The following is a 12,500-nucleotide window of genomic DNA, read 5'->3' on the forward strand; positions in this document are numbered from 1 at the left end:
TTTTGCGAGGGCTTAAAACACTTCCCGACATCCACTAAGGAATGGGGTCAGGGATAATTTAATATTACCATTCACATAGCTACAAAGACTTTGGCACAATAGAACAATTTCAAAAAAATAATCCCAAAAATATCGACCTATTTTTTTCGATTTTTTTTCAAATTTTGTTTTTGTCTAAAACACTCCCCGGCACTCACTTATGAACCTCTGTTAAAGTAAGAACCACGAACGCCACCTGAAAACTTCTGGTATCGGTGCTGGCATGTCGCAGACTCAAGCAGCCCGGGAGATAACCAATGGCACACAATCTGAAAGGTAAATATAGCGAAGGTGCGGAGTTATCTTGCGGAGAGAAAGCTCGGCAGTGGACACGTTCGGTGTAAGAATAAGTTTTTGGGGACATCGAGTGAATTGCGAGCCTTTGCAAGACTACTTCCGAAGTTGGCACGACCGCAAGATGTTTTGAACTTTGTTTGCAAAAATAATCCCAGTCTCACAGATAACGTGCTGAACACATTTATAGCTCTCCGCATCCTCTTCACCTTCCTTCCCTGTTTCTGTGGCCAATTGTGAGTGAAGTTTTTCCAAGCTAAATTTGATCAAAACATACATTCGTTCCTGAATGATGCAACAAATACTTGCTGGGCTATCTTCCTCGTCAATAGAACATGACATTGCACAAAACATTCACTTGAAGGGACTTGTTTCTACATTCGGTAAACTCAAAGCACAGAAAGTAAAATTCTAAACTCTCATGATCGACTTTGTTGTGGGGACACATAGTATGATAATTAGTTATGAAGTGCATGTCTTCATGTAAATGTCCTTTTAAAAGTGTAGCACAATGAGAGTATACAATCAGCATCAGATTTGCCTTTTTCATGTGAAATATCTTTTGTTCATGCGAATGCACAACACCCAGGCCAAAATAACATTCCTTTCCTGTAGTAATCCTCTGCAGATTACTGTAGTATATGAGAGTACAACTCTCATAAACTATAATTCTAAGTAGAGCGATTTTGCCTGGGTATGCATTTTCGGAAGTTAATAGTGGCCCCGGGGGAAGGGATAGGGGATGCAAAGCTGAAGATTCGCCAAGGGCGCCAAATACCCTTCCACCGGCCCTGCACATATGCAGACAGACACACTCGTAGACAAATGGCTCTCTTATACTCGAGATATCATTCTTTACAAGTAAGTGCAAACCTCATGCTGTGCTCCAAAACATCTTGGAGTGATTCGGTCAGGACTTCAGAAGGGCCACTGCACATTTGCGAGCAATACAGGTCTTTGAGCAAACACAAGGAAAGGAAACACACAAGTTAATTCGACACAGGTGGAGGCCATTCAGCCTGCGACACATCAACACCACACCAATTTATCAACACAAGATCAAAATAAGAAAATGCAAAATGTTTTTTGTTTTTTAATCAAGTGTTTTTTGTGGGTTTTGTTTTTTTTGTAGTTTTTGTATTTTTGTTTTGTTCCAGGGGAGGGGGCATGGGCTTGGTTAAAAACACACCATCAACCACACAATACCCCTTGACGAGACCCCCACCAACAGCACTCCGTACACGTGCACACAATCACCCATCAATGCTCAAACTACCTAAAAGTCCTGTCAACATTCCGATGCCATCCATCCATCCATTGGGACCATCCTCTGTGCAGAACGTTGGTGCTGCCTCAGCATCACCTTGGCTAGTGGGTACAACCCTGGACGGGTCGCCACTCTGACACAGGATACCAGCAAGCTGGCACTCATTTTGCCGACCTCGGAAGGATGACGGGCAGAGTCACCCCCACCTGGTATTAATTAAACAGCTGAATGGGATTTGAACTCAGAATCCTTGGATCCCGAACCATGAAGCCAACACCAGGCATATCCCTATACCCCTCTATCTCCAATACTTCCAGGTACCTATATAATTCCAATTTAAATGTATCTGCTGTTTCTGCTGCCACTACCTTTCCAGGGAGACCATTCCATGCATTAACTCCTCTCTGAGTGAAGGACCCCTGCCTTACTCCCGTCTCAACTCTCCTCTTCTTTACTCTCAGGTCACCGCCTCCTTTCTAGTGCATAAAGCCCTGTCTCCTTCAGCCGCTCCGCATAGCTAAGTCCAGCAAGGCCCAGAATCAATCTCGTAGCCCTGCACTGAACCCTCTCTGTGGCATCTATGTTCTTCCTGCGTTGTGATGACCAAAACTGTGCACAATATTCTACATGTGGACCTCACTAAATTCCTGTACAATGTTAACACCACCTCTTGATTTATAAATGATGTTCAATGTGTTTTTTGTGTTGTTGTTGTTTTTTTGGTAATTTTTGAACACGATTTGACGCTATCTTGACCTATTTTGAACAGACAGCAGTTTGGCATGGTGTGCTCTTCGTATGAATCACAATGACTTGCTGGTGGAGGTAAGAGTCCTCACTGCTGTTGCAAATTCATTATAAATGGAGGAAGTGTGTGTGTGTGTGTGTGTGTGTGTGTGTGTGTGTGTGTGTGTGTGTGTGTGTGTGTGTGTGTGTGTGTGTGTGTGTGTGTGTGTGTGTGTGTGTGAGAGAGAGAGATGCTTTTGTGTCTATTAATCAATTACATACCATTGGAATGCACCTTTTGACCCTTTACACTGCTGAGACCCCTTCAAACTTAGACCCTTTAAGACCCCAAAAGACTCAGTCTCGATATCATTCTTTACAAGCAAGTTATTATTATTATTATTTATTGTCCTCTAATTATTGTTATTAGGATTCCAAGGCTTCTCGGCTGGGAAACCTATTGCTTTTGTTGAGACTAGCAAAAAACGCCTAAGGCCGTGAAGACTAAAGAAAATTTGGTCCATTAGACCAAAGGGCCCCCTTAGTGACCTTTTAAAGGAACGAGTACATCATTCTCGGTGGTGAAACGGTTGCAGCGTCACTCCAAGTCCATGAGGTTGGCAGTTGGAACCCCAGCCGAGTCATACAAAAGACCATTTAAAAACGGTACCTGCTGCTTCTTTGCTTAACACTCAGCATTTAGAGGATACAGCATGGACAAACAACCATAATTTGGAATAACTGCACAGGCTTGAAGGGCCTATAAGTGGCCAAGTGCATTGAAATCTCTTGTAAGGAAACTCCTATTCTCTAATGACAGCTGTAAAGCACTTGCAGCTTTGCACTGTGGGAAATGTGTGCTCATGCATGTTGGAAGGGTTCCGTTCAGCTTTGAGTTTGGTGTGCTGTCCTTTAACTTTTTCTAATGGAGAGCACAAGCAAGCACATTTTATCAATTACATGTCGGTTAGTAGTTGGATTTGACCCCATCTAGACTTGCTAACACGAGTCAGAAACGAAAATTGGACATATAATTTATCCCAGGTCATGTGATCTTGTTGTCTTGTTGTCCTTGTCTTTTCTCAAGCTCCCCCCCCCCCCCCCCCCGCAAACCGTAAACCACCCAGTTTTTCCAATCGAATTGCATCCTGAATTTGTACCTTTTTAACCTGTTGCACACCAGAGTCATCCACAGTGTGTTCATGGAGTCATTGTATTACGCTTGTGTAACATGCACCTTGAATGAACCCTGCAGGTTGTGACAAAACCGGAAAAACCAAACTTGATTAACTCTCGAATTACTCTACTGTAAGAACTTTCACCTGTCGGCTCCACAGGTTTCAAGTTGTGGACTGCAGAGGGTTGATGATCGAGCAGCAACCTAACACTTTGGTAGATGGCTGGTCCAGGCAATGCTTCGGTCCAAGGAACCAAGTCATTGCTTAAAGATCTTTCTCGCCTGCAAACAGTCATGGTGCCATTAACCCTGATCCATTGTGGCTCACACAGCCCTTGGTATTTGTTCCTTGAAATTATAAGGCATTAGTGCATTCCCATTGCGTGAATCATCTGACCTTGCTTCTCTGCTATTATATCCCGGGCATGCTCTTTCTAAATCGATGCGAAGACCTTTCCCAACTCGATTGTGTTGATGTTTTCTATGAGGGGAGTGGGAGGGGTGATGCGTTATTTATTGTTGGATGGGATTAGCACAGCTTTGTTGCATCTTAAATGCTTGACCTGACATCATTGCAACTTGTGATGAAACTGCAGGGATCTGAAACAAACAATTTTGTTCCTGACTCATGAACTCGTGCGTCACAAGCTTTGAAATCCAAATGGCTAATTCCTGCGATCTGTGCTTCCAATGAGTAATTGATCTTTAAATAGGAGTGAAGAAATGGTGAAAAGAGATGCACTCCTTCTTCTTTGTTCTTGCACAGCACAAGACTGCAGGGTAGCATCATTGGCCGAGGGTCCGGCTGTTCTGCTGATGCAGTGCCTTCTGCTGGTTACGGCAGAAATTTGAAATTTCTACAGGGTGCCGGTGATAACTCGCCTCCTCTTCGCAAAGGACACCGTGAGATCTTCAACATCCACCAACGAATGCCGGTAGATGGTATGCCCAGTTTAACGTCCATCCGAGGGATGGCACACACATTGATGATCACTCTGCCTATGAAACACTGGGATGGCACTTTATAGCCTGGTCGGGATTTTAACCCTACCTCGACAGCTTAGAGGCAATTGTGTGTACCTCCAAGCCATCCCATCCTGTTCTGTCAGCCCAAGAGATATGCTGTATGTATTTGAGAAAATGAGAAGAGGCCATTTGGTCTGTGGAATTGCATCCACTTCCCAATAACATTTGAATGTCATCTACATATGCTCGATTATTTCATATATATATATATATATATATATATATATATATATATATATATATATATATATATATATATATATATATATATATATATATATATATATATATATATATATATATATATATATATATATATATATATATATATATATATATATATATATATATATATATATATATATATATATATATATATATGTGTGTACAGGGTGTTTCAAAAAGAGTAATGCAACTTTATTTATTTACAAAGAATCAGGAACGTGAACCAAACGTTTCTTGAAAGCTTATAACATGGTATTTTCTATCACTGATTGCTATTGCAGTAAATCACTACTAGAGTTAGTGAGAGTCCAAGGTCTGAAATTAGCATTTACGCAAAATCCTTGAAATTTACATTCTCGATGTGTGCCCCTCCACGGTTCAGACAGGCATTGATCCTGACTCCAAAGTTCTGTTCAACTTTCCTGTAGGTCTCATGTGGCACTGCCTGGAGGTAGTTTGACACCTATTGCTTCAGATCATCCAGTGTGGCAGGGTGGTTGGCATAGACAGAGCCCTTGGCAGCCCCCCCCCCCCAGAACCAGTAGTCCAGAAGGTTTAAGTTTGGGCTATGGGGTGCCCAGTCATGAGCAGTACCCAGGACAACGAGTCGGTTTCTGAAGAGCTGCCACAGGAAAGTGATGGGGTTACCAGCTGTATGTGGGGGTGCACCATCCTGCATAAACCAGGTCATGTCGAGCTGGTTTGGGGTGACCTTTTGGGCTAGGTCATGATGGAACTTCTGGAGCACAGCCCGGTAGCACTCACCATCCTGCTGTTGTCATTACCGTCCCACGAGACCCGCAGCACAAATCCCAAACCAAACGGTGACACCTAGGATGTTGACATCCTTTTCAATATTAACGTGCGGATTTTCACTTGCCTAATCAACAGTGCTGTGCCGATTGACATGGCCACTCAACTTAAAAGTTGCTTCATCACTCCAAAATATATTTTCAGGAAAAGTGTCATCCTCTGCACATTTTTGCATAAAAATTTCGCAAAACTCCACTCGCCGATCTGAATCGTCTTCAGTCGTAGCAATGGAGCAAATGAGGATGATATGGTTTAAAGTTGAGCTCGTGAAGCATCCTTTGAATGGATGTTCTTGAAATGCCAATTTCTTGTTTAGCTCGCCTGGTAAACTTTTTTGGACTTCGGCTGAAAGCAGCTTCAACAACCTGTTTTTATTTTTTCAGTGCAGATGGACCTTGATCTTCCAGGTCTTACCAAGTCTTTAAATAAACCAGTGGTTTCAAAGCACTCGATGAGGTTGGCTACTGTCTCATTTTATTAACCGGTGAAAGTGCTCTTCAAAAATGCAGCATGTCTCACTCTAATTCTCTGTTTTGTAAAATGTCTTCACAATAAAGATACGCTGTTTGTCTGTGTAACGTTGGTAATTACGATCCTCCATGGTTCAAATCCTCCACTTTTGGGGATTCTGCAATCAAAATAATTATCAATTACTAACATCAAACAAAAACCAATTAATAATCAGAATAATAAATTATAAAATAATAATGTCATTGTAATGACTCTTGTTTCGACAACTGCCCTATTACTTCTGGGCCACCTGGTAATTGTGTGTGTGTGTGTGTGTGTGTGTGTGTGTGTGTGTGTGTGTGTGTGTGTGTGTGTGTGTGGACAGGTAGTGGACAAAAAAAATGGAAACACCTATGTAAATAAGGGACACCAAGTATATTGAAAGCAATGCTTCCACACAGGTGTGGCCCATGTGCTAATGAAGCAAGTAACATCACAGCATGCTTCGGGTCGTGTATAAAAATGCTGCACAGGCCTGCATGCCTATAATCATGGCTGCAAGAGGAGACCTCAGTGACTGAAAGAGGGGTGATTGTTGGGGAGCGTTTGGCGGGACCTTCAGTGACAAAGACAGCTCAGCTTGCTGATGTTTCACAAGCAACTGTATCTAAGGTAATGTCGGCATGGAACTCTGAGGGAAAGACATCATCAGCAAAGGGCAACAGTGGGTGGAAGCGCATACTCGAGGATCATGATATCTGTGCATTAATTTGAAGTGCAAGGCAAAGAGTAGGCAAGCAACTGCAGATCAATTGACTATAAATTTCAACCTGAGGCACGAGCAGCCAGTTTCATCAAAAATGGTCTGCCGACAGCGCCACATGTCAGGATACCATTGTCGGGTTGCAGTGCACAAACTGCTCACCACATCTGGCAATGCACGTTTGTGAGTCCAATGGTGCATAGAGCAAAGGCAATGGATTACCGAGCAGTGGAGAAATGTGATATGGTGAGATGAATCGTCCTTCATCATGTTCTCGACAAACGGACAACTGCAATGTGTGGTGCCAACCTAAAGAACTCTACCACCTTGAGTACTTGGTTCCAACAATGAAGGGTTCCGGTGGTTCTGTAATGTGGGACGCATTTTCCTGTCATGGTTTGGGTGCAGTCATTCCCTGAGAAGACAAGGTCAATCATACCTTAATGGTACTGAGTGATCATCTTCACTCCATTTTGCAGCATTTCTTTACTGACAGTAGGGGTGTCTTCCAGGATGACAATGCCCCCATCGACGGAGCACATGTGGTCTCCCAGTGGTTTGATGAGCATGACACTGACGTTATCCATATGTAATAGCCTTCTCCATCACTATAACTGATCCCAATCGACCATTTATGGGATATTCTGGAATGACGGCTGAGACAGCGTTTTTCACCTCCATCCAATGTGTGAGTTGTTCGACCTTTTTGTGGAAGAATGGTGCTACATCTCTCCTGCAGAATTCCAGATGCTGTGGCCTCCAACCCACAGTGCATACTGGTCACATGCAGTGGCCCATTTCCATATTAAGTGACTTTGAATTGGTGCTTCTATTTTCTTGTCTACTACCTGGACACACACACACACACACACACACACACACACACACACACACACACACACACACACACACACACACACACACACACACACACACACACACACACACACACACACACACACACACGGTCACTGCTGTTTTGATATTAGTCTTCAAAAAATATAGGAACTGTAGATTCTTGACAAACTCGATCGACATCTGATGGTGTTTTTCAGATTGAAGTGGTGCTTCTTCATGTTCTTGTGGCTTTTCAAATCCCTAAAATCTTAAATTCTGTTTATTCATCACCCCATTAATGTAAATATGGTACTCATCAGAGACAGCGATGTCATTGATACTGAGGTCTTCATTTTCCAGTGCTTCAGAAAAACTGTTTTAAAAACCCATCCGGTCTTCTGTGATCATTTATATTAAGTGGAAAAGCTGTATTTTTGAAGGAAAAAAAGCTCAATGTATTCCTTCGGTATTTGTCAAAACGATGTGCAATCGATGCCCGTTTCAGCTGATAGCCGTCTTGTTGATTTGCATGGACTTCTCTCCATCCACTTCCGTACAGACATACAGCTTCAATCGTCTCGGGACATGAACACCAACATGCCCTCCTGAACAGCCCTTATTCGCATTTTGTAATGAGCAGGTATGTTTCATCTTTCGCATTAAAACCTTTATTGTTTTGTCAGCATGTACAGGAGATGCTGGGAATCTTCTCTGCGCCTTCTCTTCGGTGACTTTGTTTCAACATACGTGTCATGAAAAGATGCGCTGGTCAGCATTAAATTGCCCCATTATTTTTAAATAATTATCAAAATAAAACCTCCTGTCACATGCGATATAAGGAAATTTGAAATTGATTCACAACTATACTACCAAGAAAATACCTGGATGATCAAATGTTGCACTTTTTTATAATCCACCATTTGTATTGTTATAGATCCAGGTCTGGGGTCATCACGAGGGAGCTCCTCGGACCTTTACCCGACCTCCTGGCCACAGATAACTCTGCAGTCGGATGAGTTTCTAGGCAACCGTGGCCGCGGATTGGAACCCCAAAGCCGAGCAGGGTTTTCGCTCCTTGGTTACACATTACCTTACCATTGGCACAGCAACCCTAATTTGGGGTCTCAGTCTCAACAGCCACCCGTCTAGTTATCATGTACGGCTGAGTGAACCATGGATGGCTGTTGGCTAATCACAGAGCCAATCAGTGGTGCAAAACTTCTCGTCTAAACAAACACATAATGGCAGAAAGGACAAAAGTGAGCAGGCCGGAAACGTTTAACAGTTTAACAAGCACATTTATTAAATCAGCTATGGCAGGTATTTATGATAACAATCATGAGCATATATTTACAATTGATGGACAGAAATCACAATGAAAAGGCACAAGAGAACAGTAATTATTCTTAACATTAACATTTACATCACCCACTTGCACGTACTTATTTATACTAGACACAGGATATGGCCATCAATCATTCTGGAGAGATGTAGAGAGAAAATATAGTAGATAGAGTGCAGAGAAGAGCATGGATGTGGCTTCTCCTCACCTCACACATGCGTGTAAACTCGTATCATGTGCACACTCACGCAATATGCTGCATGCAAGCTTGTACCGTGTGCAGAATTGTGTAGCTTGCAAGCTTCCCTTGGTGGCTCTCGCGGTGCGAACAGGCAGAAGTGAGCACACGCTTGGCCAAAGGACTCGTGGTAAGGAGAGCTTGATGGACGAGAGTGAGTCCAATCAAAGGCCGCGGCACATGAGACGAGTCAAGAGCGGAGTTGAGACCACTCCTGGTAGATAAGACAAGACGAAACTGCTCCTGGTAGGTGAAGTCTGGTGGATTGGAGCACTATGAGCAAAAACCTCCCTGCAGGGGGGGGGGGGGGGGGTGTGGTATCAAACACTTGGCAGATCGAGACGCACGATCGATCAAGACATGCACAGAAGCGCTTGCCGTCCACTTGACTATGGAGGTTAAAACCATCTTCTCTCACAACCGACTTGATTCACTCGTTTGCACATCTGCTCTTCAACTGAGGTCAAAACTGAACCGCTCTATATGGAGGTTTAGCTATTCCGCCCTCCACAACTGACTTCACTCAGTTTCACATCCTATCGCTACGGAGGTCAAAATGATCTGCTTTAACAACCAACTTGATTCACTCATTTGCACATCCTGAGCTACCCCAAGTTAACCCAAGACTTCGGATCTGTAATAATATGTATGTTTGGAATCCAATTGAAAACCTTGCTCGGTTCAGGCATTCTAATCAGCAGCCACGGTTGCCAAGTAACCTGTCAGAATGCAGAGAATATGTATTGTTGTGGATTCTCGCCACTCCCGCGTGCGGGCAACCACCTTTAGCTAATTTGCGGCCGCACACGCCCACCGAACGTGGCAATCCAGTCGCAGCTTTCTGGATCAACGACGAAACACAACTACGGGTGTTGTTAACCACACCATAAATCAGCCAACTCTTCTGTCCACGCGCGACAGGGTTGATCGCCGAATTGTCGATGTACCTAATTATTCGCGCAGATAGAAATGCCGGGGATTTATACCTCAACAGAGCCTGCCCGAAAACGAGCCGCTTTAAACAGCTCATTCCCTTTGCGATTTGCCGAGCGGTTTTATATCGCCAAGCCCCGTCGGACCCGATTATCTTATCGGTGTTAAAAACCAGCTAATATTCCGAACGCAATTACGGCAGTTCACTGGAAGAAGGGACGCAACGAGCAGGTGAATATTCAACAAAGGGGGCATTTATTTTTTACACTTGTGCAATGAATGGGGGGGGGGGGGGATAGGGGACTAGACACGAGCAAAAAGACCTTCAGCCGATGTTTATTTATTATGTACATGCACTTAGTCAGTTCACTACTTATTAGACAAGGTGCCACAGACTTTCATGCAAAAAAACCCAAGAAAGAAAGAAGAGAGTTGGGCTCGTAAGCCTTTATGATTATTCAGAGCCGGGGTGACCGCAGGGGCTCCGAGAGACCGAGCAGGCTACCTGCCACCCTCTTGGTGACTCGCTGGGCGACCCTCGATGTCTCTGCCCGCACTCCGCTCGACTCCACCAGCTCCCCAACTCAACTCTCGACTCCCACGACGCCTCCAACGGTGCCGCCAACGGAGCCTCCAACGACCAAGGAGGCCAAGGAGAGAGACTCTGTCACCCACTCGCTAACCGCCAACTCTCGAAGGAGACCAAGGAGAGAGAGACTAAGGAGAGAGCCTCTCTCACCAACTCGCCAACCGCCAACAACTGCCCACAGTTCTCTGGCAAATCCACCGATTCTCTGACAAATCCACCGATTCTCCACCAAGTCCACCGATGTCCTCACCAGTTCTCTGGCAAATCCACCGATTCTCCAAAGTCCACCGATGTCCTCACCAGTTCTCTGGCAAATCCACCGATTCTCCACCAAGTCCACCGATGTCCTCACCAGTTCTCTCCTCCGCCAGCGAACGCGGCGTTTCTACCAAGTCCACCGATGTCCTCCCCAATTCCCCTGGTGTCCTCACCAATTCTTACGCTCTCCTCCCCAATTCTCCTTCTCCGAGCGAACGCCGTGTTTTATCATCGACGCGCCTCTTTCCCCACCCTTCCTGGCACGCGGGGAAAATTCCAGGAGAGCTCAGTTTGGATCTGTGGTTGTTGCCCAACCGTCATTCTTGTTTACCCGTTCTGAAGGATATCGGGGCGGGAGTTGTTGAGATGCTGTTGTGGTGGTAGTGGTGGCGTGGTGGTAGTGGTGGCATGGTTGTAGTGTGGTTGGTGCTGTGGTGGGGATGGCGTGGTTGTTGAGATGCTGTTTTGGTGGTGGAGGTGGCATGGTTGTAGTGGTTGGCACTGTGGTGATGCTGTTTGTTTGAAATAAAAGATAGAACAGAATAACGGCTAACTCAAAGATGCATAGCCCAGCACACAAATAATTCCCTTTATACATCGGTGGGGAAATCTAACCTGGACACACACTTACCGAAATAACTGACCTCTGGGGAACCTGAATGGTGTTCTGTGAATTTCCACAACCGTAACACTACCCCCTCCCCTTTTTACAGACTCGTCCCGAGTCGTCAAATTTTCGTGTGCCTTCATGTGTAAGTTTTCCCCGAGTACGATTTACCTCTGGATCCCTGAGTGCGGCATTTGGTGTATCCTTGTCCCAAAAGTAAATAACCTACGGGCTGTGTAACTAACGAAACAAACTCACTCGTGCAGACGACTTAATTAAAATTGCCGGTTCAATGACAAACATGCAGGGGGAGCAAAACTCATTTACAAATTTACCTTGACTTATAAATTTTACACTAAACCATGGCCCAGGACTGATGGACTCTGTAGGGAAAAAAGGCATGGCAAAGTTAGTCATAGTTTGTGAGGGTGAGCACCCCTGCAGCTGAAAGTCGGATGTCTTCGGGGCCTGCTCAAAAGGCCCCGTTGTCTGTCACAGAACCTCTTTATGTCTTCAGCTGCTGGAGACAACTCACCCCAACCCGGCATGCCATAAGCCATCCCACACGCCATTCTTGAAGCAGGGAGCCAGGCTGCCCAAATGCAGTCTCTGGCTCATGAAACAAATGCAGGTATGAACACAGAAGGTGGCCGGCTGCACCAATGCAGTCCCCGTGTGCGGCTGCCTGCAAGGCAGTCCCTGCAGAACACTGGATGGGCACTGACACAAGCAAACACAAAAATAAGCGGATGGATGGATGGATGGGAAACACTGTGCACGGGCTGCTCAATGCAGTCCCATGGTGTAGCTGCCTGCAGGGCAGTCCCTGCAGAATACTGGATGGGCACCGACGCAAGCAAACACAATGGTCAGCGGGGCTGCCTGCAGGCCAGTCCCCGCAACTTGCGCGATGATC

At 44.9% G+C, this 12,500-nt stretch overlaps 1 long non-coding RNA gene across 1 annotated transcript in view; it reads left to right on the forward strand.

The window, feature by feature from the left end:
* Nucleotides 1–12,500, forward strand: part of LOC147033868 (uncharacterized) — a 26,438-nt gene that overhangs the window by 4,514 nt on the left and 9,424 nt on the right. The window contains exons 1-3 of the long non-coding RNA XR_015055699.1: nucleotides 1–2,425; nucleotides 4,270–4,445; nucleotides 8,177–8,257. The exon at nucleotides 1–2,425 is cut by the window's left edge and continues 4,514 nt beyond it. This is a non-coding gene — a long non-coding RNA (uncharacterized LOC147033868). The remainder of the gene's footprint in view (nucleotides 2,426–4,269; nucleotides 4,446–8,176; nucleotides 8,258–12,500) is intronic.

The sequence above is a fragment of the Eptatretus burgeri genome, chromosome 1, assembly GCF_056783735.1.
Source record: "Eptatretus burgeri isolate ZD-2024b chromosome 1, Ebu_testis_v1, whole genome shotgun sequence".
NCBI lineage: Eukaryota > Metazoa > Chordata > Myxini > Myxiniformes > Myxinidae > Eptatretus > Eptatretus burgeri.